This window comes from Ochlerotatus camptorhynchus, unplaced genomic scaffold (assembly GCF_037179485.1).
Source record: "Ochlerotatus camptorhynchus isolate MF236.1 unplaced genomic scaffold, CSIRO-AGI_Acam_v1.1 ptg000308l, whole genome shotgun sequence".
In the NCBI taxonomy this organism is placed as follows: Eukaryota; Metazoa; Arthropoda; class Insecta; order Diptera; family Culicidae; genus Ochlerotatus; species Ochlerotatus camptorhynchus.
In genome coordinates this window covers 463,323-485,876 of record NW_027040796.1, presented here as the reverse complement: position 1 = coordinate 485,876, position 22,554 = coordinate 463,323, and the positions used below count along the sequence as shown (strand labels likewise).

Here is a 22,554-nt window from a genome sequence, read left to right as displayed (position 1 = left end):
AAGAATTAGACCAAATCTCAACATAGCCGAACGTTATTATGTCGAACACTCTTAGGCCAAATGTAATTTTCCCGATGGGGTCACTAGGTCAAATTGCATATGACCAGTTCCAGCACGAAAACGTAAGTTCTGATCACAATGACGTCTGAGAAAAAGCTGAAAAAATGTATTTATGGGAAAAATATACACGATAGTTTTTTATAGTAATTTTGATTAAAAATTCCTAAAACGTGGTCGACTAATCATGTCATCATGCGTGAAGGTTACGATTTACATAGTTGGAGATGCTTAACGCCTTAAAGGGAGTATTTTGTACGATAGATGAGATAAAAGTATAGAGTTGATAGTTCCGTTATAGTACGGCAGTTTGAAAATTGAAAGCAAACAAAGGAAAATTTTGAGCAAGGCACGAATCGGGTACATGAGCAAATCGGCGATCACCCATTTTGCCAGTGGTAGCGGGGGCGACACCCTTCACCATCCCAACGGATGAGTTTGGTAAAAGATATGATCAACCCGATTCGTACCTTCCTCAAACATATCCTTTGCTCGCTTTCTACTTTCTATATACAATTTTCACACTGCCGTACTATAACGCAAACAAAGACAAATTGACATAACTCATTGAATATTTATCACTGTAAACACTACCGCCATCTGTTGAGTACACTTTGATGGGCAGTACACTCAACGTAAACGTCAATCGCAAGGCAATTGACTATTAGGTGGCAATACTACCAACTTAGAAACATTTAAATTGATCGGTAAATGCTCGGGTGAATGCGTGTTCGATGAACAACTTACGAGTGTTATTTCTGTTTTTCTGTCAACTTTATTCGTTCATCTTTTATTTGACGTTAAGCATCTTCAACTATTTAACAAAGTGTTAAAAGCTGAACTATCTCAAAAAGTATATTTTCAATTTAAAAAAGTTTGGAATGTGTAAAACCATGAACACTAGAAAATTTATTGGCATTTTTACTCAAAATTACCAAAAAATACCATGTATATTTTTCACTACAACATTTCGATCAAAAGTGACGTTTTCGGGCTACAATTTATTGAAAAATAAGAAAGACTCCATTTTGAAAAAATGCAACTTCCAAAATGGACGAATTGTTGTAAAAATGTAGATGGTTGCCCATAACACACAATTATGCAAAGCTTTACGCAAATCGGAGAAGGCCGAGTTTTTCCGATTCGTACTTTGGTCCAAAGGTATTTTTCAATTTTGTAAGGTGACCAATTGCAATTTCCTGGAATTTTGGTAATTTCCCCGCTTGTGTGATATGCATTTAAATTATGCATAAAACCGAATATTATTAGGCCGAATGATCACTAAGTTAAAGGAGTAAAAAGATAGCAAAACTTGTTAAAGTTAGTCAAAAACCTTGCAAATTCGCATTTAACTCTTTACAGGCTTTTTTGCAATGATCTCGTGAATTTTCTTTCAAATCATTGCCCTTCCCTTCTTTCTATTCAGAATTCCTTTAAAATAAATTTAAAGATCTATCTGGGCTTCCCTTGAAATTTGCTTTAACAGTGCAGACATTCAATTCAGAATACTCCTGGGGATTTTTTATAATTATCGGAGAGGTTTGGGCCGAAGGGTATCATAATTTTATCAAATTCTGCCCACAGGTTACAATTTTACTAATGATTTTTTCATGCTTCACTTCTTATCTTTCACTGGTGAAAATTGCAGAGTAGTGGCTCTTGCCGGTTTTCAGTTATAACCAGGGAATCACAAATATCTCAAAATGTCTAAGGCGGTGTTCCATTTGGTGATTTTTCGCTTAAATTTGACAGATTGAAAATTTTCAAATGTTATTGCACGGCAATTTGCACCAGACTTATTTCTTGCAGATCAGGAATCAATTTTGACAGACACCTTCTCGAAAATCGGACGATTAACAACAGAGTGATTTTCGAACTTTATGATTTATTTTTGAAGTATCAAATTTGGAGCACAGCCTAAATGACAAGCGATCAACGAGCCAAATGATAACGCTTTGTCAGAAAGGATAAACAATAATGACATTGCGTTTTTTCATGAACAACTGCCTCTGCAATATAGGTTGATCCAAACGGTAGAAGGAAACGAAAAAATTGTTTGCAGGGCGTAAAATTATTGACTGCTCTATTCAATTCATTGCTCTATCCCTAGGAGCTTCATCAAAGGTGACCCACAAGGAAGAAGTGTTTACTCAAATAAACTATGCCTATTATTAGCGAAATTCACATCAAAGGTTGATTAATTGCGTAGGAAATCGGTTCGGCACGGCACATGTGACCAGCATACACCTTCCGGTCGTATGAAACATGTCAAAACTGTCCAAATCCTCCCATAAATTTGTTTGTTTTGAATTTCTGTATGGAAAAATAGTTAAATTTCCGTGAACACTCACGGCAAAGAACTCACCAACACTGGAAGACCGTGAGCTCCTGCCCACCTGTGATAAGACTATCTCGCGCTGAGTCATTTAAAACAAGGATTGGGTACCATAACGGAAGAATAAACGTGCTGACTGAGCTACTGACTGAATGCTTTGCTGTCAGTGACTCGTTTACTTACCAATCATTCAGACTCTCACGAGGCAGTGAATGATGCGGCGGATGGCTGTTCATATTCATATGAAAATGACTCATTGAACCTGAATGTTTTGCGCACTGATTGTTTGCAAGCTGCTTCACGGACATACGCAGGAGATGATACACGTAAGTTTAAGCTTATTACGGATGTCACTTCACGGTGAAAAGTTCTCACTTGTCGTCACGGTGAAGTGATTTCCATTTGATTTGTACGGTAATCACGGCTCTTATTCTGAGTATCACTTGCTTATCACCGTGTAGTGACACCCGTTATAAGGCCCGGGGATTTTGTGTTATGTAATTTCACCGTTCCGATCAAACTTTGCCCTCACCCGTGTTTGTTACAACAAAGATTAGGTTAGGTTTTCTTTATTAAAGGGGCTTTCAGCCTGGGGCTGGTTCACCTCCAAGTCTCTTAAAACAAAGTCTTGCAAACAATATATCGTTTTCTTTCTACCGCAAAGTGGCGGGCCTCCATAAAAAAGTCAGACAAAACCTAAAACGTTTCAGAATCTAGGGCAATAGAGTATGATTGTACTTGCCACACAATTATACTAATGCAAAAATGGTACAGGCAACGAAAACTCTCAATTAATAACTGTGAAAGTGCATCTGGAACACTAGTTGAGTTGAGAGCACGCAATAAGATTGAAGTTAGATCCGAAGAAAAAGAAGAATTAGAAGAAGAAGAAGGTCTTATACAATCTGGAAAAATTTACTTGTATGCTACAGTCCATTGTAAGAACTGTCATTACATTTGGTGAAAAAAAGGAAGGGGATGTAAGAAATCCACACAGCAAAAAAATAATTTTGATATCACATCAAAGTGGATGCACTACAATCATGTCGAAAATTTTATGTAATTTTTATGACCACATAAATAAACAAATGCAGTAAAAGCAGCGTAATGTCAGTTCATGCATTGCACAGTGGTCCAGAATGCAGATTTAGGTGGAATGATATATTTTGAGCCTGAAACTGAAACTTTAGACTAAAAGTCTCTTCTACAAAGTTGTTCCTTATAGTTAGGCCCTCATTTTTATGACAATGAATTCTAGGGTGGTTCCTATTATCATTAAAATCAAAAATCTAACTTTTTTGTTTGAATAAATTAAGGTATACATTTTTCGGCAAAGTTATAGCTGAGCTAATTTCAAGCAACTTTATTGAAGATAACTTTTTTGTTTCTCTTAAATTGGCCGATTTAGAGCTATTTTCTTGAGTTGAGTTAGGGTGGCTCTTGAAAAAACAGTTTTTTTTTGCTCTAGTTTTCTTATTTCAAATTTCTCAGCAAAGGTGTCTTCAGATAACTTTTAGGTCTTAAGAAGGTGCAAGTTTTTGCTGCACAAAGCTTGTCAATATCTTTCGCCGATCAAGAGTTATTGACGTTTTTATGCTAAAAATATGCACTTTTTAAATGTTAATATCTCTGGTTGGGGCAAACAAAAAAAAAGTTTTTTTACGGCATTTGAAAGGGCGTATGTAATTCTCAATATTATGACAAAATTGGAGGTATGTTATTTTTTAAACTCGTATAAAATCAATTTGAATTTAGTCATATTTTTTATTATATTTGGGTATATCTTTTTTATTAGAAGAGATACAGGCAACAAATTTAGGTATAAAACATTCGTCTAAAAGAGTTTTAAAATTCTCTAGAAGATAACTTTCATGAGTAATTTCAAATAAAAAAGTTATTGGCAAAAAATGGATTTCATAGGACCACTCTAATGACAAATTTATATAAAATGTGCTTGTACATTTGTTTCAATATTTGGACATTTAGTGTCTTCGAAGAAGTTTTTGTTCTTAAAAATTCCCTTCTTTTGGTGTTTACAAACGTCAGGGTGGTCCTCAAATTAGGGAATTTTTAAAACAAACTTTTGGGTTTTACAAAATAAAAACATGTGTTGTTTGAAAAAGTTGTAGCTAAGTTAATTGCAAGCAACTATGTCGAAGAAAAAAATTTCTATCTCTTAACGTTCTCATTTTAGAGTATTTTTCGGAGTTGACTTAGGGTGTTCCTGGAAAAAATAGTTTTTTAGCAATAACTTTTTTATTTGAAATTTCTCATGAAAGTTATCTTCTAGAGAATTTTAAAACTCTTTTAGACGAATGTTTTATACCTGAATTTGTTGTTGCGCCTTCTTAAGATCTAAAAGTTATCTGAAGACACCTTTGCTGAGAAATTTGAAATAAGAAAACTAGAGCAAAAAAACTGTTTTTTCAAGTGCCACCCTAACTCAATTCAAGAAAATAGGTCTAAATTGGCCAATTTAAGAGATACAAAAAAGTTATCTTCAATAAAGTTGCTTGAAATTAGCTCAGCTATAACTTTGCCGAAGAATGTATACCTTAATTTATTCAAACAAAAAAGTTAGATTTTTGATTTTAATGATAATAGGAACAACCCTAGAATTCATTGTAATAAAAATGAGGGCCTAACTATAAGGAACAACTTTGTAGAAGAGACTTTTAGTCTAAAGTTTCAATTTCATGCTCAAAACATATCATTCCACCTAAATCTGCATTCTGGACCACTGTGCATTGTATTAATGATAATTTTGTCCTTTTTAGCAAGTAATATTACACCATATTTTCGACATGATTGTAGCAACACTCAATACGAAACTAACGATTTTAAATTGGCTCACTACTTGACTAGCCTATTGGTCCCAATCAAACAATTAACGTACCCCATTCTAGTCGAAATTCTAGTACTACACTATGTTTGTTTTGATTCGCTATGAAAGTTTGACAGATAAAATGAGGGGTTCGTGGATTTTCCTATGTTTCGAGGGGTGCATCGATTAGCTTGGGACCGAAGATAGTACCAGAGCTGAGCCAAAAAGTTGAGCACGTTTCTTCGGGACCTTCTGGTCTTAGAGTTACCTCTATGATTGTAGTGCATCCACTTTGACGTGATATCAAAATTATTTTTTTGCTGTGCACCCTTACATTTTATGTTCAAGACAATTGTGTTGCGTGTGTAATTGGAAAACATTGGCAAAACATTTGTTAAACAATTCGTTTTTTTGTCCCGGCTCTTTAAACTTACCCGCCCAAAGGTGAGGGTTAAAAAAGCATATTTTGTATTTTATAAGATCCATTATATAGATATTTGTTTTAAAATCTGGGATCTTGGAAAAATGTCAAAATCCGACATCTGAATCTTCGTTCAATTGACAATTTCTTCAAGATTGGATTATTCTTCCAGGTCCAGGAAGTGAAAATATTCTTCAGCCATATAAAATTTTCTTGTTTCAGAACTTGAGGAGTCTTACTCATGATTTTTAAATTTTTATTAAATCTCACAGTCCTGAAGATTCTTCAATCAACCAAATCTAATTTTTTTTTTGCATATTTTGCATATTAATGTATATCCGTAATGCATGAATTGAAATGTTTAGAATTGAACTATTGACTAGAAGCTGAAATTTTTCCTTTCGAAGCGGTTGGAATGGGTCTTGTAGTAACGTTTTGGTGGAAACGCTTATTCATTCACAGGACTAAACTCAACAAACTAACAGCTTGTTTTTACAAGCAACAAATCTAAATTACTTCTTCAATCAACTGTAGACAATACATATTTAACTTGAGATCAATAAGGTCCAGCTTAATGCATTTTCTTGTGAGTACTGTGTTGATGCTTCACGAGTTTTTCTAGTTAAGAGACGGTATAAATCTATGGTATGCTAAGATATCTAGCATGTGCTTAACTATACTCTGGAATCCAGCATGTCCATACTTGCTCTATAACGTTCAAGAGATAGTTCCACAGAGCTAACGAAAACTTTTCCCTTTCCCAGTAGCTTATGTGTGGGGGCGTACCCTTCTGTTAATTGAAAGAAGGAACAATGTATTGCCTTATCTCCCATGAGGGATGACAACCTCGGGTGGATGATGGCAATCTTTCCTTTCCTTTCAGATTCTATTCTCGGTTACTAGCTACCATTCAACTTTGTCTGGTGAAGTGGAGACAGGTCATGCGAAATTGGGCGAGTATTTTTAGCATCCGAGCATATACATCCACAATCTACATATCAAGACCAACCATTGAAAAGGTCTCAACTCCATTTTGTAAACAAACCTTGTAAAGCCATTTTGTCGCGAAACGAAGTCCGCCGACGCAGACCAACAAAATGAATAGGAAATTCTCCTCTACCCGATTGTGACAAAGTTTATTTACAAAATGGAGTTGAGGCCTTTTCAATTGTTGGTCTCGATAACTTCAAAGCTTCGAACAAAGTCGAAATTCAGATGTGAGTCTTGCATTTTCTACATACGAGTACCATGTTCCACAGGATGCCCTATGCTTTCCTAGGAAAAAGAAAGTTAGTCTTCTACCGCCAGGATCACAAGTGTTTTGAAAAAGAAATCGAACAGTTTCAAGAGCTAACATTCTCTTCTCTGTTAGTTAGTACGTAAGTCGTTGTTGAAGGAATCTAGAGCAGGCCCCTCACCCCATTGCTGAATGCTACTGCTGTGCATTGTTTGACTCGGGTAAGCAGGAATCTATATGTACGTTGGGTGGAATGTAATAGAGACGTATATAATGCTCTTTCTGCCACCGTTTCTGGGACGATATCGATTTGCGCTACCAGCAGGATGAAGGCCAAGTCCTGGGGGTGTTGTGGTCTACATGTATGACGAGGAATGTGCTCTTGGATAAGGATCGTCTCCCATATCGAAGATGTTTCGTAACACTACTGTGGGTATCGCTGCTGATGGTTGTCTGTTGATGCTTCGGATTCCAAGATAAGTGCACCCTTTTGCAACCATGTATTGGAAGGTTCATGGTGGTTGGAATTTTTATCGAGTGTAAAATTGTTAACATTGTTCCGATGCCAGAGACCTTATTGGTACACGTGTACTGCACAATTTCGGTGCAACATAGTATCATCGTTATGGGCTCACAACATGTATTGTATGATTTTTATATAGTACAGAGTAACGTCATCGAAAAGCTATCGACCAATAACTATTTCGCCTGCACAAGGTGCATGTCACAACGGAACGTGTAATTATCGATTGCATTGACTCTGCTTTCACAGCTTCGCCCACGCCAATGCTAGTTACAGGTGGTCATTTTCCCTAGAGACTCGGGGTAGAAACCTTGCCACCTTGGCTCATAACAGTGAAACGGCAATGTACAACACGGCGCTATTTATATAGGATACCAGCTGAACCCCGTGGGAGCGTTGCTACGCTTGCAACTAAATGAACGAAATTTTAATAATATAGTTATGCGGAAATTTCTGTTTCATTTGTATGGGAGCCCCCCCCCCTCCTTACACAGGGGGGATGGGATCTCGAACCATCATAAGAACCTTTCCCGGTCCCAAAAATCTCTGCATACAAATGTTCACGCCGATCGGTTCAGTAGTTTCCGAGTCTATAAGGGTCAGACAGACAGACAGAAATTCATTTTTATCTATGTGGATGTACCAAACGTTAGAACGACGATCCCTCTAAATCCGGGAAAAACAACGCGCTGTAATTTAAATGTGATGATTGGGAAAAGGATTGGATTGCCTACACATCATTAGTCCGCGTACTTAATGGAATTTGTGGGTTCAAGTTCCACCGGTTACCGTTGATTTGTTCGTAAATTTACTCCCGCACTCGTGACCTACCGATCATGTGTGCTAGTACTCGCATGTCAGTCCAATAAAGTTTTTTCATCACTTTTGAGTTATCCTCAGGAATGGTGTTTATTGTATTGTACTTTCAAAAATCCCATTGAAAATTACAGTTTTGTATGGAGAAAACGTGAAAAATACCAAGTCATGTGCCTCCCATATTGAAAGTACCCGTATTGTTTTGCCATTAGGATGCTTTATTTTGAAAAAAATATTCGAAATTATTAAGACCACCCTCCATATTCATTTATAGCACTAAATTTTAGCCTAAGGAACAAATGGTAATGATTGTAGAAGTTTTAGAGGTTGCGGAAATTATATGAAGATTGTATGAAGATTATGGCGAATTACTATGAGATATATTGGAATTTCTCTTAATGCTCAGAATGCTGTCAACATTGTATATGCGGTTGCCATGACAACACTTGTCATTGTTGTGTAGAAATTGATGATGGGGTTTGGTGTTTTTTGAGCTTATCAGGATCAATGAGCGTAAAGCATGGCAGGTCTAAAAACTTGTTTAAACATTAGAAGTTTATTCGTCAGACAAAGTTTGGATTTCCTGTTTATAAGAAGATACACACATTTTATATATTTATTACATTTGGCTTGAATGCCCTCAATGTGATCTTTAAGTTAATTTTTGGTCAAGTATTAATCCAAGATATTTCACTTGGTTTGACCAGGAAATTGGAACTCCGTTCATAGTGACTATGTGACTACTACTAGCTTTCAAAAACGAAGCTCTAGGCTTGTGTGGAAATATTATAAGTTGAGTTTTGGAAGCGTTGGGAGAAATCTTCCATTTTTGTAAATAAGAAGAGAAAATATCTAAACTTTTCTGCAGTCTGCTGCAAACAACACGAAGACTTCCTCCTTTAGCGGAAATGCCTGTCATCAGCTAACAAAGATTTGTGGCAACCCTGAGGCAAATCAGGGAGGTCCGAAGTGAAAATGTTATACAATATAGGCCCAAGAATGCTACCCTGAGGAACTCCTGCTCTAGTTTTTTTAAGAAATAAATTTAATTTAGATTTATAAATTAAAATTTTTTTTTTTTTTAATATTTTTATTTAAAAAAATTAATATTTTAAGGGATTAGCTTTAAAATAAATTTTTAAATTTTAAATAAAATATTTTAATAAATGTAAGCTTAAAAATAGTTATCATTAATAAATTTGTTATAATTTATTTTAATTTTTTTATTATTTATTGTTAAATTAAATTATTTATGGGTTCAATCCCAGTCGGCGCCGCCGGGATGTTCTGAGGCATAACATCTCTGATCACGCCTTCCTTCGGATGGGAAGTAAAGCCGTTGGTCCCCGGTTCATGAGTTGATGGGTCGATAGGTAGGGTCCAGGTGTGGGAGCTGCCTTCCTGGCGTCGGTAGCATTGGTGCTCATCACGGAAAACAAGATCGACGAAAAACAAATCAAGGGGGAAAAAAAGGTAGTCGTTCAGATTTTGATAATTTACCTGCAGAGTTCTGTCAGTTAAATAATTTTGAACTAATTTCATAATATAAAGTGGAAAATTAAACTTTTTCAATTTAGCAATCAAACCTTCATGCCAAACACTGTCGAATGGTTGGTTGGTTGGTTGTCTTTATTAAGGAGATTTTCAGCCAGACGCTTTTTCTATGTCTAGAAGAGCAACTCCAGTTGAGTGGCCTTCAGATTTGTTTTACTTACTTACTTAAGTGTCCTGAGCGCCATCCCTGGCGCAAAGGGCCAACGTGAAAGATCTCCATCCTGGGCGATTGTTTGCTTTCGCCTTGACCTGGGCCCAGGTCAAATTCCGGTCGACTTGCTTAATCTCCTTGTTTAGGCTTCGCCGCCATGAGCCCCTGGGTCTGCCTCTGCTGCGATGTCCGGCTGGATTCCAATCCAGCGCTTGTTTGCAGATTTCATTTCCGCTCTTCCGTAGAGTGTGGCCAACCCACCTCCACTTACGTTCCCGGATTTCTGTCGATATCGGCTTCTGGTGACACCGTCGATAGAGCTCGGCATTCGAAATCCAGTTGTGAGGCCACCAAGCACGAATTATATACCGCAGGCATCGGTTGATGAACACCTGCAGCTTCTGTGTGATCTCCGCTGATACGCACCATGTTTCGCTAGCGTACAGCAGTACAGATTTCACGTTAGAGTTGAAAATTCGGATCTTCGTGCGGAGACTAATCTGATTTGACTTCCAGATGTTTCGTAAACTCGCAAAAGCAGCCCTTGCCTTCTTGATCCGTGCACCTATGTCACTCTTGGTTCCGCCGTCCGACGCTATCTGGCTGCCAAGATATTGGAAACTTTCAACCTTCTCCACTTCCTGACCAGCTACCGTAAAATTGGATGGATTTCCCGTGTTGATATCCAACGATTTAGTCTTGCTGACGTTGATGTTGAGACCTGCCGCTGAGGAGCGTTCGGCGAGATCGTCGAGCTTACTCTGCATGTCAGAACGCCGTTGTGATACTAAAGCAACGTCATCCGCCAAATCTAGGTCGTTTAGATGCTCCATTGTAATAGGCTGCCAGAGCAACCCACGGTTCGGCACACGGTCGATCGCACCAACCATTATCTCGTCGATTACGATGAGGAACAGTAGCGGTGATAGAATACATCCTTGCCTCACTCCAGCGACTACCCGAATAGGGTCAGATAGGGCTCCGTTGTGCAGCACCCTGCACGTGAAAGCCTCGTACTGAGCTTCGATGAGGTTGACGATTTTATCCGGAACTCCCTTGCGCCTTAGGGCGCCCCACAGGTTTTCGTGGTTGAGTCGGTCGAAAGCTTTTTCGTAGTCAATGAAAACCAAGTAAAGGGACTCTTGGAATTCGTTGACCTGCTCCAAGATTATGCGGAGCGAGACAATATGGTCCACACAGGATCTTCCAGCACGGAATCCCGCCTGCTGCCGTCGGAGAGTCGCGTCGATCTTCTCCTGTATCCGGTTGAGGATAACTTTGCATAGAACTTTGAGAACACAACACAGTAACATAATAACATAATGCCACGCCAGTTATCGCATACAGTTGGGTCCCCCTTCTTTGGGACCTTCACTAAGACGCCCTGCATCCAGTCAGCCGGAAAAGTCGCGGTGTCCCAGATATTGCAGAATAGTTGATGCAACATTTGTGCAGATAGCATGGGGTCAGCTTTGAGCATCTCTGCTGATATGCGATCGACCCCGGGAGCCTTGTTGGATTTCATGGTTCGGATAGCAGCTTCGATCTCCGGTAGGGATGGCGCCTCAGAATTGACGCGAGTGATGCGTCGCACTCTTGGCGGTTCATGCCGAGATGTTGATGGCTGGTTGACCGACGAAACTTGTAGAAGCTGTTCGAAGTGTTCAAACCAGCGTTTCAGCTGATCAGTGGGGTCGGTGAGCAACTGACCAGTCGCGTCCTTCACTGGCATCCTAGGATTCATCCTTGCTCCACTCAGGCGTCGTGAGATATCGTAGAGGAGACGGATATCGCCTGTTGCTGCGGCTTTCTCACCTTCATCGGCTAGGGAGTCCACCCACGCTCGCTTATCCCGCCTACACGAGCGCTTCACTTCCTTCTCGAGAGCCGAATACAGTTGGCGGGCCTGGTTCTTCGCTCCTCTGGTTCTCGCCCGCTCTATCGCGGCTTTTGCATTTCTCCGCTCCTCTATCTTCCTCCAGGTGTCATCCGTGATCCACTCCTTTCTCTGAGCGCGCAGCTCGCCCAGGTTGTTTTCACTCGTTTCAGTAAAGGCATCCTTGATCGCCGTCCATTGCTCTTCTACGCTGCCACCATCAGGAATATCCGCAGCTCTGGTCTCCAGTTCCTCGACGAATGACCTTTTTACTGCTGGATCTTCCAATCGGCGTGTGTTGAATCGCCGTCCGAGCCGCTCCTCCCGCCGCTGGACCCGCGCGATACGAAGGCGGATCTCTCCAACGAGGAGATGGTGGTCAGACGCGATGTCGGCACTGCGTTTGTTCCGAACGTCAAGAAGGCTCCTTCTCCATTTTCGGCTGATGCAGATGTGGTCGATTTGATTTTCGGTGTGTCCATCACGGGAAACCCACGTGACTTTGTGCACTGGTCGATGGGGGAAGAGCGAACCCCCGATCACCATGTCGTTATTGCCACAAAACTCTGCCAACAACTCACCGTTTTCGCTCATTTCGCCAAGACCATGGCGCCCCATGACACGCTCATAATCCGTGTTGTCGGAGCCGATCTTCGCATTGAAGTCGCCGATGTAGATCTTGATGTCACCTCTCGGAATTTTATCCACGACTGCATTCAGTTGACTGTAAAAGTTCTCTTTGTCCTGTAACTCGGCAGCATCGGTTGGCGCATAACATTGGATTATGGTTAGGTTACGAACCCGCGTTCTGAATCTGGCAACGATTATCCTCTCATTGATAGGTTCCCACTTGATGAGCGCCGCATTTGCTTGGGCGCTAAGCAGGAAACCAACTCCACGGTGGCGGGGAGCGTTTTCACCTCGAATACCAGAATAGAGTAGTACCTGTCCCGACGGCAGCTTGTGTTCTCCAAAGTTTGGCCAACGGACTTCGCTTAGTCCCAGGATTTCGAGCTTCATGCGTCGAGCCTCGCTGGCGAGTTGTGCCAGCTTCCCCTGTTGGGCTAGCGTTAGTACATTCCATGTTCCAATTCTTGTCCGTTGTTTTGCGCTAAAAGTCGTTGCCGTAATATCAGTCCGTGATCTTTCTCTATTGGTTTCTGTAACAGTTGTAAAGTTTCGGGGACAGTAGGTAGTTAGCCTAAGGTCTCCTATCCGCCGTGATGGGGCTGCCATCTTGGGTATAGCTTTCGGGGATAAGCATTTCTTGTTTCAGCCGCTGGATGCCAGGCAGACGCTGTTTGAGCCGCACCTCCATGGTGGACAGACGCTCAGTTATTCTGTAGATGGGGCTGCCATCTTAGATTTAGCTGACACAATACAGCATTTCTTATTCAGCCGCTGGATGCCAGTCAGACGCTGTTTGAGCCGCACCTCCATGGTGAACAGACGCTCAGGCCGTGTAGGCCGAACCCGCTAGGGGCCCCCTTCCCTGTCAGCATATGACCAAAGCTCCCACCGGGGTTGGTTACCCGATCTTCGCTAAGGTTGCTCATATCCCAGGAGACACCACGAGGAGGTAGGGATAGGAGTTACTGGGTAAGAGGCTAATGGACCACTAATGGGGTCTATTTTATCCTTCAAGTACTCGCGGTACTGGTGGTACGCATTACCCAGTCGTTTGCCCCGCTGGCCAATGGCCAGCGGTGATGAAAAGAATATGATACTTTTACATCATCCCAGATTTCATTACATTTTTTCAGATTTGTTTGAACGAATTAAATTGGTAACTCTTAAGAGTTGATGAGTAGTTGAATGCCCATGGCGAAATCCAAACTGCTCATCTGCAAAAATTGAGTTCGTATTGATGTGAAGCATCATTCTATTCAAAATTATCTTTTCAAAATGTTTCCTTATTGAAGAAAGCACACTTATTGGACGGTAGCTAGAAGCCTCAGCTGGATTTTTATCCAGCTTCAAAATTGGAACAACTTTAACATTTTTCCATTTATCAGGAAAGTATGCCAAATGGAAACGTCTGTTAAATAATTTTACCAAGAAAGACAAGGTACTCTCTGCGAGTTTTTTGATGAGGATATAGAAAATTCCATCATCACCTGGAGCATTCATATTATGAAACTTTTTAGTTATAGATCTTACTTCGTCCAAATCAGTCCCCCAGGAATCAGTCAATGGGTGCCGAAGCCATAATTTACCCTATGTCAAAGTTTCTTTTTATAATCAGGTCAAAACTAACCATTTTGTTCAAGCTAAATCTTTCACACAACTAAACATTGATGAACAAAATTTACTCTGAGAATTTACTAAATATATTTTGTATTTATTTTTAATTTAATGTTTTTCTCGAATCAATTGCATGTATGATTTGTGCTTAATTGATAGCATACTTAAGCAGTGCCGACGCGTACCTACTTTGAAGTACCTGTTCAACATGTTCAATAAAAAAGTTCTATTTCTAAAAACTTCAGATAAGGCCTTCGAACTTCATGCAATTTCTACAAAATTCGGGAAAGTCTTACAAGTTTCAGGAAAATCCTGTGAACTACTGTAATGACCTACGACGGTCAGGAAATCTCTCCACACCTTCAGAGAAGTTCTACAAATTTCAGAGAAGTCTTACGAACTTCAGGGAAGTCCTTTAATCTTTGGGGAATGACTACGAATTTTACAGAATTTTCTACAGATTTAATGTAACTTCTACGACATTTAGGCATTGCTGAAAACTTATGGATAATCCTTTGACACTTTTGGATTTTTTCCGAGCTTCAGAGAAGTTTTCAATAGTCTTGGGAAGTCCTCTGAACTTAACATAGTTCTCCAAGCTCAAAAAAGTTCCTAGAACTTCCGAGAAGTCGATTGAACTACAGGTAGTCCTACGAAATGCATGGGAGCTCTCCAAACTTCAGGGAATTTCCAAGAAATTGAGGAAAGACCCACAATCTTTTGGCAAACCCTTAGATATTTAAAGCCTTATGAACTTCAGGGAAGCTTTTCTAAATTTAGGGTCCTCATATATTCAGTTAAGTCCTTCAATCTTCAGGGAAGTACTCAGATTTTCGAGAAAGTTCTTCGAACTTGAAGGAAGTCTTCCGAACTTCTGAGAATTTCTACGAACTTCTGAGAATTTCTCCGAACTTCGTGGTACTTCTACGATATTTAAGAAATTCCTATGAATTTCAAAAAAACTCCGAACTTAAGAGAAGTCCTAAGATCTTAAAAAAGTCCTACGAACTTCGGGGTCCCATGAAATTCAGGCAATACAAACTTCAATGAACCCTTCAGGAAAGACCTTAACGCTTCAGGGAAGTTCTACGAACTTTAGGGAGTTTCTGTGAATTTCAGCAGTCAGTCTTTTTAATAATAAGAGTTATTAAACCAGCGTTGTTTATGAAATCTTTCAATCATATGATTTTTAAATCATGTTGCAATCAAAATTCCACTAAATAAGTAGACAATTTGCGGAAAATTTAAGCAAACTGGAAATCCGTAAAATTGTTAGAAGCAAAGGTTTGTTTAAAGAGTCATCATTCATATCACACTTCGCAATTTCACCTTGAGATAAACTAGCCCGTTGGCTAAAAATCTGAATAATAAAGTTAAAAAAATCGCAGTTTCAAAAACAGAAATCTCAAGATTTAGGGGCTTATAGATCTGTAAATTTCAGACATTTGATAGGGCTCCGTGCTAGTCCATCGTATCTCAGCTTTTCTTCGTCATACACCCCTAAAATCGCTCATTTTACGGGTTATCGCAAATGTTTCAGTGTACATCGTAATTAATCTTGTAAGCAAAGATGTTTTTGCAACAACATGAATGAAAACGAATTGCTATTATAGTTTTAGCACATAGAACGGAAATAGACGCCATGATACGACGAAGAAGCTTGGCTCCCTACTAGCTTCTTTACAGCAAACAATCAGATAAAGATTTCACGGGCATTCACAAGAACCTTAATACCTATTTTGGTTTGTGAAATTCCGCATTGCGCGAAGAATGATGGTACAAGGATTCACTTTATTTTTTTTAAATTGTTTTTTAAATACATGGTTTTTAAAACCAGGAAATTTTTAAATCATTGGCCAGGAAAACCAGGAAAAAACCAGGAATTTCAAAATAGTAATTCACTTGCCACCCTGATTTAAGCATATCAGAAATCATGACAATTAATGATTTCTGTGAAAATTCCATTTTAGGGGCAGTAATGCCTAAGACTAGAAGGTCCCGAAATAACGTGCTCAACTTTTTGGCTCAGCTCTGGTACTCTCTTCGGTCCCAAGCTAATCGATTCACCCCTCGAAACATAGGAAAACCCACTAACCCCTCATTTTATCTGTCAAACTTTTATAGCCAATCAAAACAAACATTGTGTAGTAGTAGAATTTCGACTAGCATAGGGTACGTTAATCGTTTGCTTGGGACCAATAGGCTAGTCAAGTAGTGAGCCAATTTAAAATCGTTAATTTCGTATTGATTGTTGGTAATGCTTCCTAAGTCAAAATTGTCGGCCACCGTATTCTGTTTATCGGTTCGGTTAGGTGCCTTCCTTACCTTGATGACACGAAATCCAGCCCGCTTCATTATCTGCTGGACGAACCAGACGGAAGAATTGGCCTTCTTGGCCACGTCTCGAACCGAAAGATTCGGATTGCGCTTGAAGTAATCCCTCACCTTCCTTGCGTTCACGGGGTCGGTCGTCTTCACTTTTCTTTCGATTTCCTTGAACGATTTTACCACACGGGATACGGTCGAATTGTCGATTCCAAACTGTTTTGTGGTCCACCTGTGGGACTGGCCTGGATTTTCCACGACCGCACCCATATTATTTTTGTCGAAGCACTTCTTTCCTGGAAGGCATCTCGATAACCACTTGACAGAGTGTGACGAGATTTTGTTCATGTAAACATTACACTCTAGACTCGTTTCACTCAAAATTTCATCAATTTTTACCCATGAAATAAAAAGTTATACACAAAAGAAAGTGTTGCATTTATTTGAAGTACAATCTTTACATCAATGGTTGTCTTCGTATGTCGTAGCTGGATGAGACTGAACTCGGAAAACTCTGCATCTATTGATGGCAATCCAACACATTGCTGCTTTCGAGCGATACAATTGATTGGACCGCTTCCGAATTTGAAAACAAAACTCTAAACATCCACCTTGTCGCCAATTCACTATACATCAACTAATACTTCATGACCAACGCATCCATCAGGGGCCTCATAGCCTAGTCAGTAAAGGCACGGTATTACCGAGCCGGAGGCGGCGGGTTCGATTCCCGGTCCGGTCGAGGGAATCTTTCGGGTTGGAAATTTTCTCGACTTCCCTGGGCATAGAGTATCATTGTGCTTGCCACACAATATACAAATTCATGCATTGGTATTGGCATCGAAAGCTCTCAATTAATAACTGTGGAAGTGCATTTAGTAGAACACTAAGTTGAGAGCACGCAAAAAGCTAATATGCACTAAGCAATAAGCTTGAAATGCGAATAAGAAGAAAAAGAAGATCCATCAGGCTTAAGCTTGAACTCAAATATAATTTTGATGTTCTGTTCTCTTCGATGCAGTCCGCTTTGGTAGATTTACTAAGCCGCCGTAAGATTCTAATTAACACCCCTAATAATTTCCACTGCATCGTGTCTATGCATTTGGCCGTTGAATCTGACTTAATTTGGATTTATCCTAAGATCTTCCATCGAATCCTCCTCATAATTCTCCTGAAATTATAGCCAGAACCCTCTTCATTAGCATTCATTAAGTTTTCACCTCTTCTCTCGTAGAATGATCTCTTCAGAATTCATTTGGAATGTTTATCAAAATTGGTTAGTAATTATGCTTATTTGGTTAAATAATGTTTTGAATTCTCACATCATCAAAATTCTCACCTTGGAATGCAACTTAGCATTAAATTGAAGCTCTTTTCGTTTGAATTATCCTCTGAACTAATCTTCTAAAAACTCACTTGAAAATCTCCTGAGCACTTTCCAAGAAACAAAAGGTCCTCAGAATCACCTTTGAAGCATTCCATAGATTTCGTTTGAAGTTCTCCTCAAAACTAAAATGAAATTTCGTTCAGAACTCTCTTAGAGTACTCCTTAGAATTCCTTTAAAATAAACCTCATAATTGTTCAGAAAGCCTTGAAAATTTTATAAGATCCATTAATAGATATATATTTTAAAATCTGGTATCTTGGAAAAATTTCAAAATTCGACATCTGAATCTTCGTTCCAGAATTTTAAAAATATTCTTCTGCCATATAAAATTTTCTTGTTTCCGAACCTAAGGAATCTTACTCATGATTTTGAAATTTTTATTAAATCTCACAGTCCTGAAGATTCTTCAATCAATCAAGTCTCAAAAAATTGTCCTGAATCTCAATTAATTTTTCAAGATGTCTAAAACAATTACAAACTACATTCCATCTATTTGCAAAATTCGTGTTTATGGCTCGTGTTTATCCCAATCCAGCTTTTCATGCTCGGTAATGGCGGCCTATTTGTATGAATAAATGTTTCCTTCACTGTTGTTTTTGACACTATCTGGAGGTTCGGATTTTGACCCCTCCCTTTCCCTCTCCGAGGAATAGAAGAAAATGGAACAACATACGCCCTCCAGTTAGTGTCAAAAAGCACAGTGAAGGATATATTTATTCACACAAACAGGTCGCCATTACCGAGCATGGAAAGCGGGATAGCGTTCACAGACTTTGAAAAATTCCTATTAAATTTAAAATGTCATAGACATAGAAAGGCTATAAGGAGCACGCATTAAAAAAAAAAAAATCTAGTTGGTACCTACATTGATTATTAATTTTTTTTATAATAATTCTAGGTTCTTGAAGTACCGAAATTTTAAATATTCTGGGCAGCATTTTTCATGTATCCCTCTTTTATGATTTTATGATTATGAATAATGACATCAATTTAATAAAAAAATATGTATATTAAAAGCTTTCCTCCCTCACTCTCCAGCTTGAAAAGAAGCGGTGAAGACATGTGAAGACATTTATTAGATCTCGTTGAAGACCCCGGTGTAGTGGTTAACATCCGTACCTCTCAGGCCACAGTCACGAATTCAAATGACCCAAGGGTGTTAAAGTGACTATAATAAAAAAAACCGAATTTATCCACCTATGGTGTGATCAGACCCTTCTTACTTATTCAAGTTTATTTATTTTATTGTCATTATCAGTGACCAAGCCCCCCACCCCCGTGTCATCCAGTGACGCTACGCCACTGCCTGGAGGTACCCGGAATATATCCGGGTGTAGTCTATTTGGTGAGGCTACCAATCACCTTATCATCGTGTTTTAATGTGATTTAATGGGTTTTAATTCAATTCATATTCAAGCAACTTCCCCGGGGTACCCGGAACATGTCCAAGTGTGTCCAATGTGGTCTGGAACACTTAACACGACTTGTATTGATATTATTTTTGAATTCTGTAGTAATTTGATGTGTCGCATGATGGTTTTGATACGTTTTCCGTTAAATCCAGCGTGAAGGCCCATACTGACCGGATCTTATTCCGGCCATATCTCCGGAACCGGTTCACCGATTCCAATACCGTTCGATGGGACCCCAAGACCTATCATTTGGCGCCGAGTTTGTCCAAATCGGTTGAGGGGTTGCTGAGAAACGTGAGCGCATTCATTTCGTTACATACACACACACATACACACATACACACGTACATACACACACACAGACATGTTCCGATCTCGTCGAGCTGAGTCGAATGGTATATGACACTCGGCCCTCCGGGCCTCGGATCGATAGTCGGTTTTTCAAGTGATATCTATACCCTTCTTTGTAAGAAGGGTAAACACTCCTTTCACCCCTGTGCAAGTGTGCAGAAGTAAGTCTATTCTATTTCAGGTATACCTCGATATAACGTAACTGTTTCTCGCAAAAGATTATTCCAACAAGCAAAGTATGATCGGTAAGTCGAGACTAACCTCCATGTAAGTATTTGTAATTTTGATTTATATGATTGAATTGTTATTTGAGAGATATCGACGATGACCGTCAGAAGTAACAGTTACGTTATATCGAGGTATATCTATACTTGCATTGTAAACAACCAAGCGTCTCCATCAACATCTTCATCATAATCCCATATTATGGAGCCAAAAGCCATAAACGAAAGCTCTTGAAATATGTTCCAATGTGATCGTGACTCATTTGGCTTTCGGTAAACAAATTAAACTGTACCTATTTCATTTTAACGATGCATGCCTGACTAATGTCAACAAAATGGAAACAATTATTTCAATCCTTTTTCTTGATATTTCAATCCGCTAATGATCAAAAGACATCCTATCGTGCAAACTGTTAAAGTTTCCGCGACGACAAAGTCTGTCGCAATCGAAGCAATGAAATATGCCACGACAACTCATGCTAATGGAACTTTATTGAGTTTTTTGTCTGCGTCGGCTTTAGATTATTTGTGGTGGAAAAAAAAAGAACACAACAAATCAACACAAAATAGCGTGACTTGGAATCTTTCTATCGTTTTGTCGTTGATTCAGGGTCAAACCGCGCGCTGCTCTGTCAGCGGTTTTTCTTGTTATTTGCGATTGCAAAATAGATTGACGTATCTGAAACATCAGGTTTACTGTTATTGTGAAGGCAAAATGCAACGCAATTCCTTTCCCCCAGTTTAAATCCCGTGTGGGCAAGGCCACCCATATACATGAAAACAGTGCAATTGATGTTCCCTGTACGTCGCAGGTTTAAAATTTAGTTCGGTTGACGTCAGGATATTGCAATCCTTTTCAGTTTGCTACCGAAGATAAACAGTAAAAATCTGCACGCTCCATCGATCAAACGAAGACACTGGTACGAGCGATATAGGTAGCGAAAAATATTTTCTGACAAACTTTCCAACTTTGCTTTTCCTGATGCTTGTACAGTTTTATTGATTCCACAAATTATCAATCATTTCGCAAGAAGAAGCATCCATCCGTGCGTCAAACTTTACAGATAAATAACAACTTTCCCTTCGCCGTAAAAATGCGAACAGGGTGTTAACGATTAATATCAAAGTGTAGTAGGCGGTAACTTTTGGCAGCACTCCAAGCGGCTGTCACGATTAGATCGCTCTCAAGCATGAAAATGTACGATGATACTAAAAACTTCAGTCCTCTGTCGTTAAAAGTGCTTTTTTTATTATTTGTACCACCCTTCTTTTGTGTGTTGAAATCTGTGACATGGCATGACACGTGTGGGTATTATTAGCAAAAGCCATATATATTCTCATAAGGGTGTGTATGGGACGATAAGAGACTGTGAAAAGTAATGATACTGATCCGTCTCCATCGTTCACACAAGACGTGCCGCACTCTAACAATATGATGAAGAAGTCGCAAAAATGCAATTTTCTAATTAGGTTTGAAACATCATTTGGATGTAAGTCAAACCTCCCAGGTTCCAGAACTCAAAAAAATAGTAATCCTATTTCTAATTTATTGCGATCTTGGCACTAAAAAAATTAAACGGTTAGAAATCTCTCTATTCTAAGCTTCTTCTAAATGTTCTCTACAGTATTTCTACGGAATTGGATGAACAAATTCCACGATTCTATACTATGCTTAACGATTATAGGGTGCGTTTACTAGAGTGGTTTAAGATATCGATTTAGCTCCACCAAGCTTAATCGATTCCAAATCAGGTCCTGCTAATTCTCCCAAAATTTGAGCTCATTTGGATGTGAAATAATGCTTCACTAGTCCTTTGAAGTTTATATATGAATTACTATGGGAAAAGTGAACTTTTTGTTCTCATCGTTCTACTCAACTAACAATTTCAGCTGCAGATTAGCTTATACAGCTAAAAATTGGCTTATACAGCTAATGCTTGCCTTTATAAGCTAGTCTGAAGCTAAAATTGTTTGTTGGGTAGCCCTTCGCTGTAATGATCTGCGGAATAGTTTGCTTTCTGTTCTCATGTAAAATATTCTCAGCTGCAACATTACTCAGAACTGCATTTGGAACGTCAGGTTATTTAGTTATTAATTAATTAGGAAGATAATATTCTTCTGACAAGCACCATAAACTGCTCAGCAGGCAACATTGGGCTGCTTGGTGCGAAGAATGGGGTAAAAAATTCAGGCTACTATGTCGCAAAGATGATTAATCATATCAGAAAGCTATCGGTTCCGAAATCAATTAATAACCAATTACCTTGAAGTCTAATCAAAACGTGGTCGTGAGCAAAGTTGTAGCTGATAAAATTTCACATATGAGCAGATTGTCAGCTTTTGCATAAATTATTATGGCGAAGTTCTAGGACGTTGAGAAAAAAAGTCAACTTTCCCTGTAGTAATTCCCTTATAAACTTTAAAGGACCAGTGCAGTATGAATTCACATTCAAATGAGCTCAAACTTTGGGGGAATGATCAAAACCTGATTTAGAACCAATTGAGCCTGGTGGAGCAAAATCGACATTTTGAACCACGCCCAATGAACAGTTTGAGCGAATTAAAGGCTAAGTGACCTGTTTAGCCTTTAATTCGCTCAAACTGTTCGTTGGGCGCGGTTCAAAAGGTTGAGTTTGCTTCACCAGGCTTAATTGGTTCTAAATACCATTTTTAGTTGGATAAGCATATTTTAGCCTGCATAAGCTCTTATTCAGCATCCAATGTTTGTTAAGCAATTATTTTGCTAAATAAAATTACCTGAGTTTTGCAGGTTTTTTCTATGACTTCGAAGGAAAATTTCCAGGGTTTAACAATTT

The 22,554-nt window shown here is 39.1% G+C and overlaps 1 protein-coding gene across 1 annotated transcript in view; it reads left to right on the top strand.

Moving 5' to 3' along the window:
* The window catches only part of Sln (Silnoon), a 107,589-nt gene that overhangs the window by 8,284 nt on the left and 76,751 nt on the right, over positions 1 to 22,554 (top strand). The gene's annotated exons all lie outside the window — the stretch shown is intronic.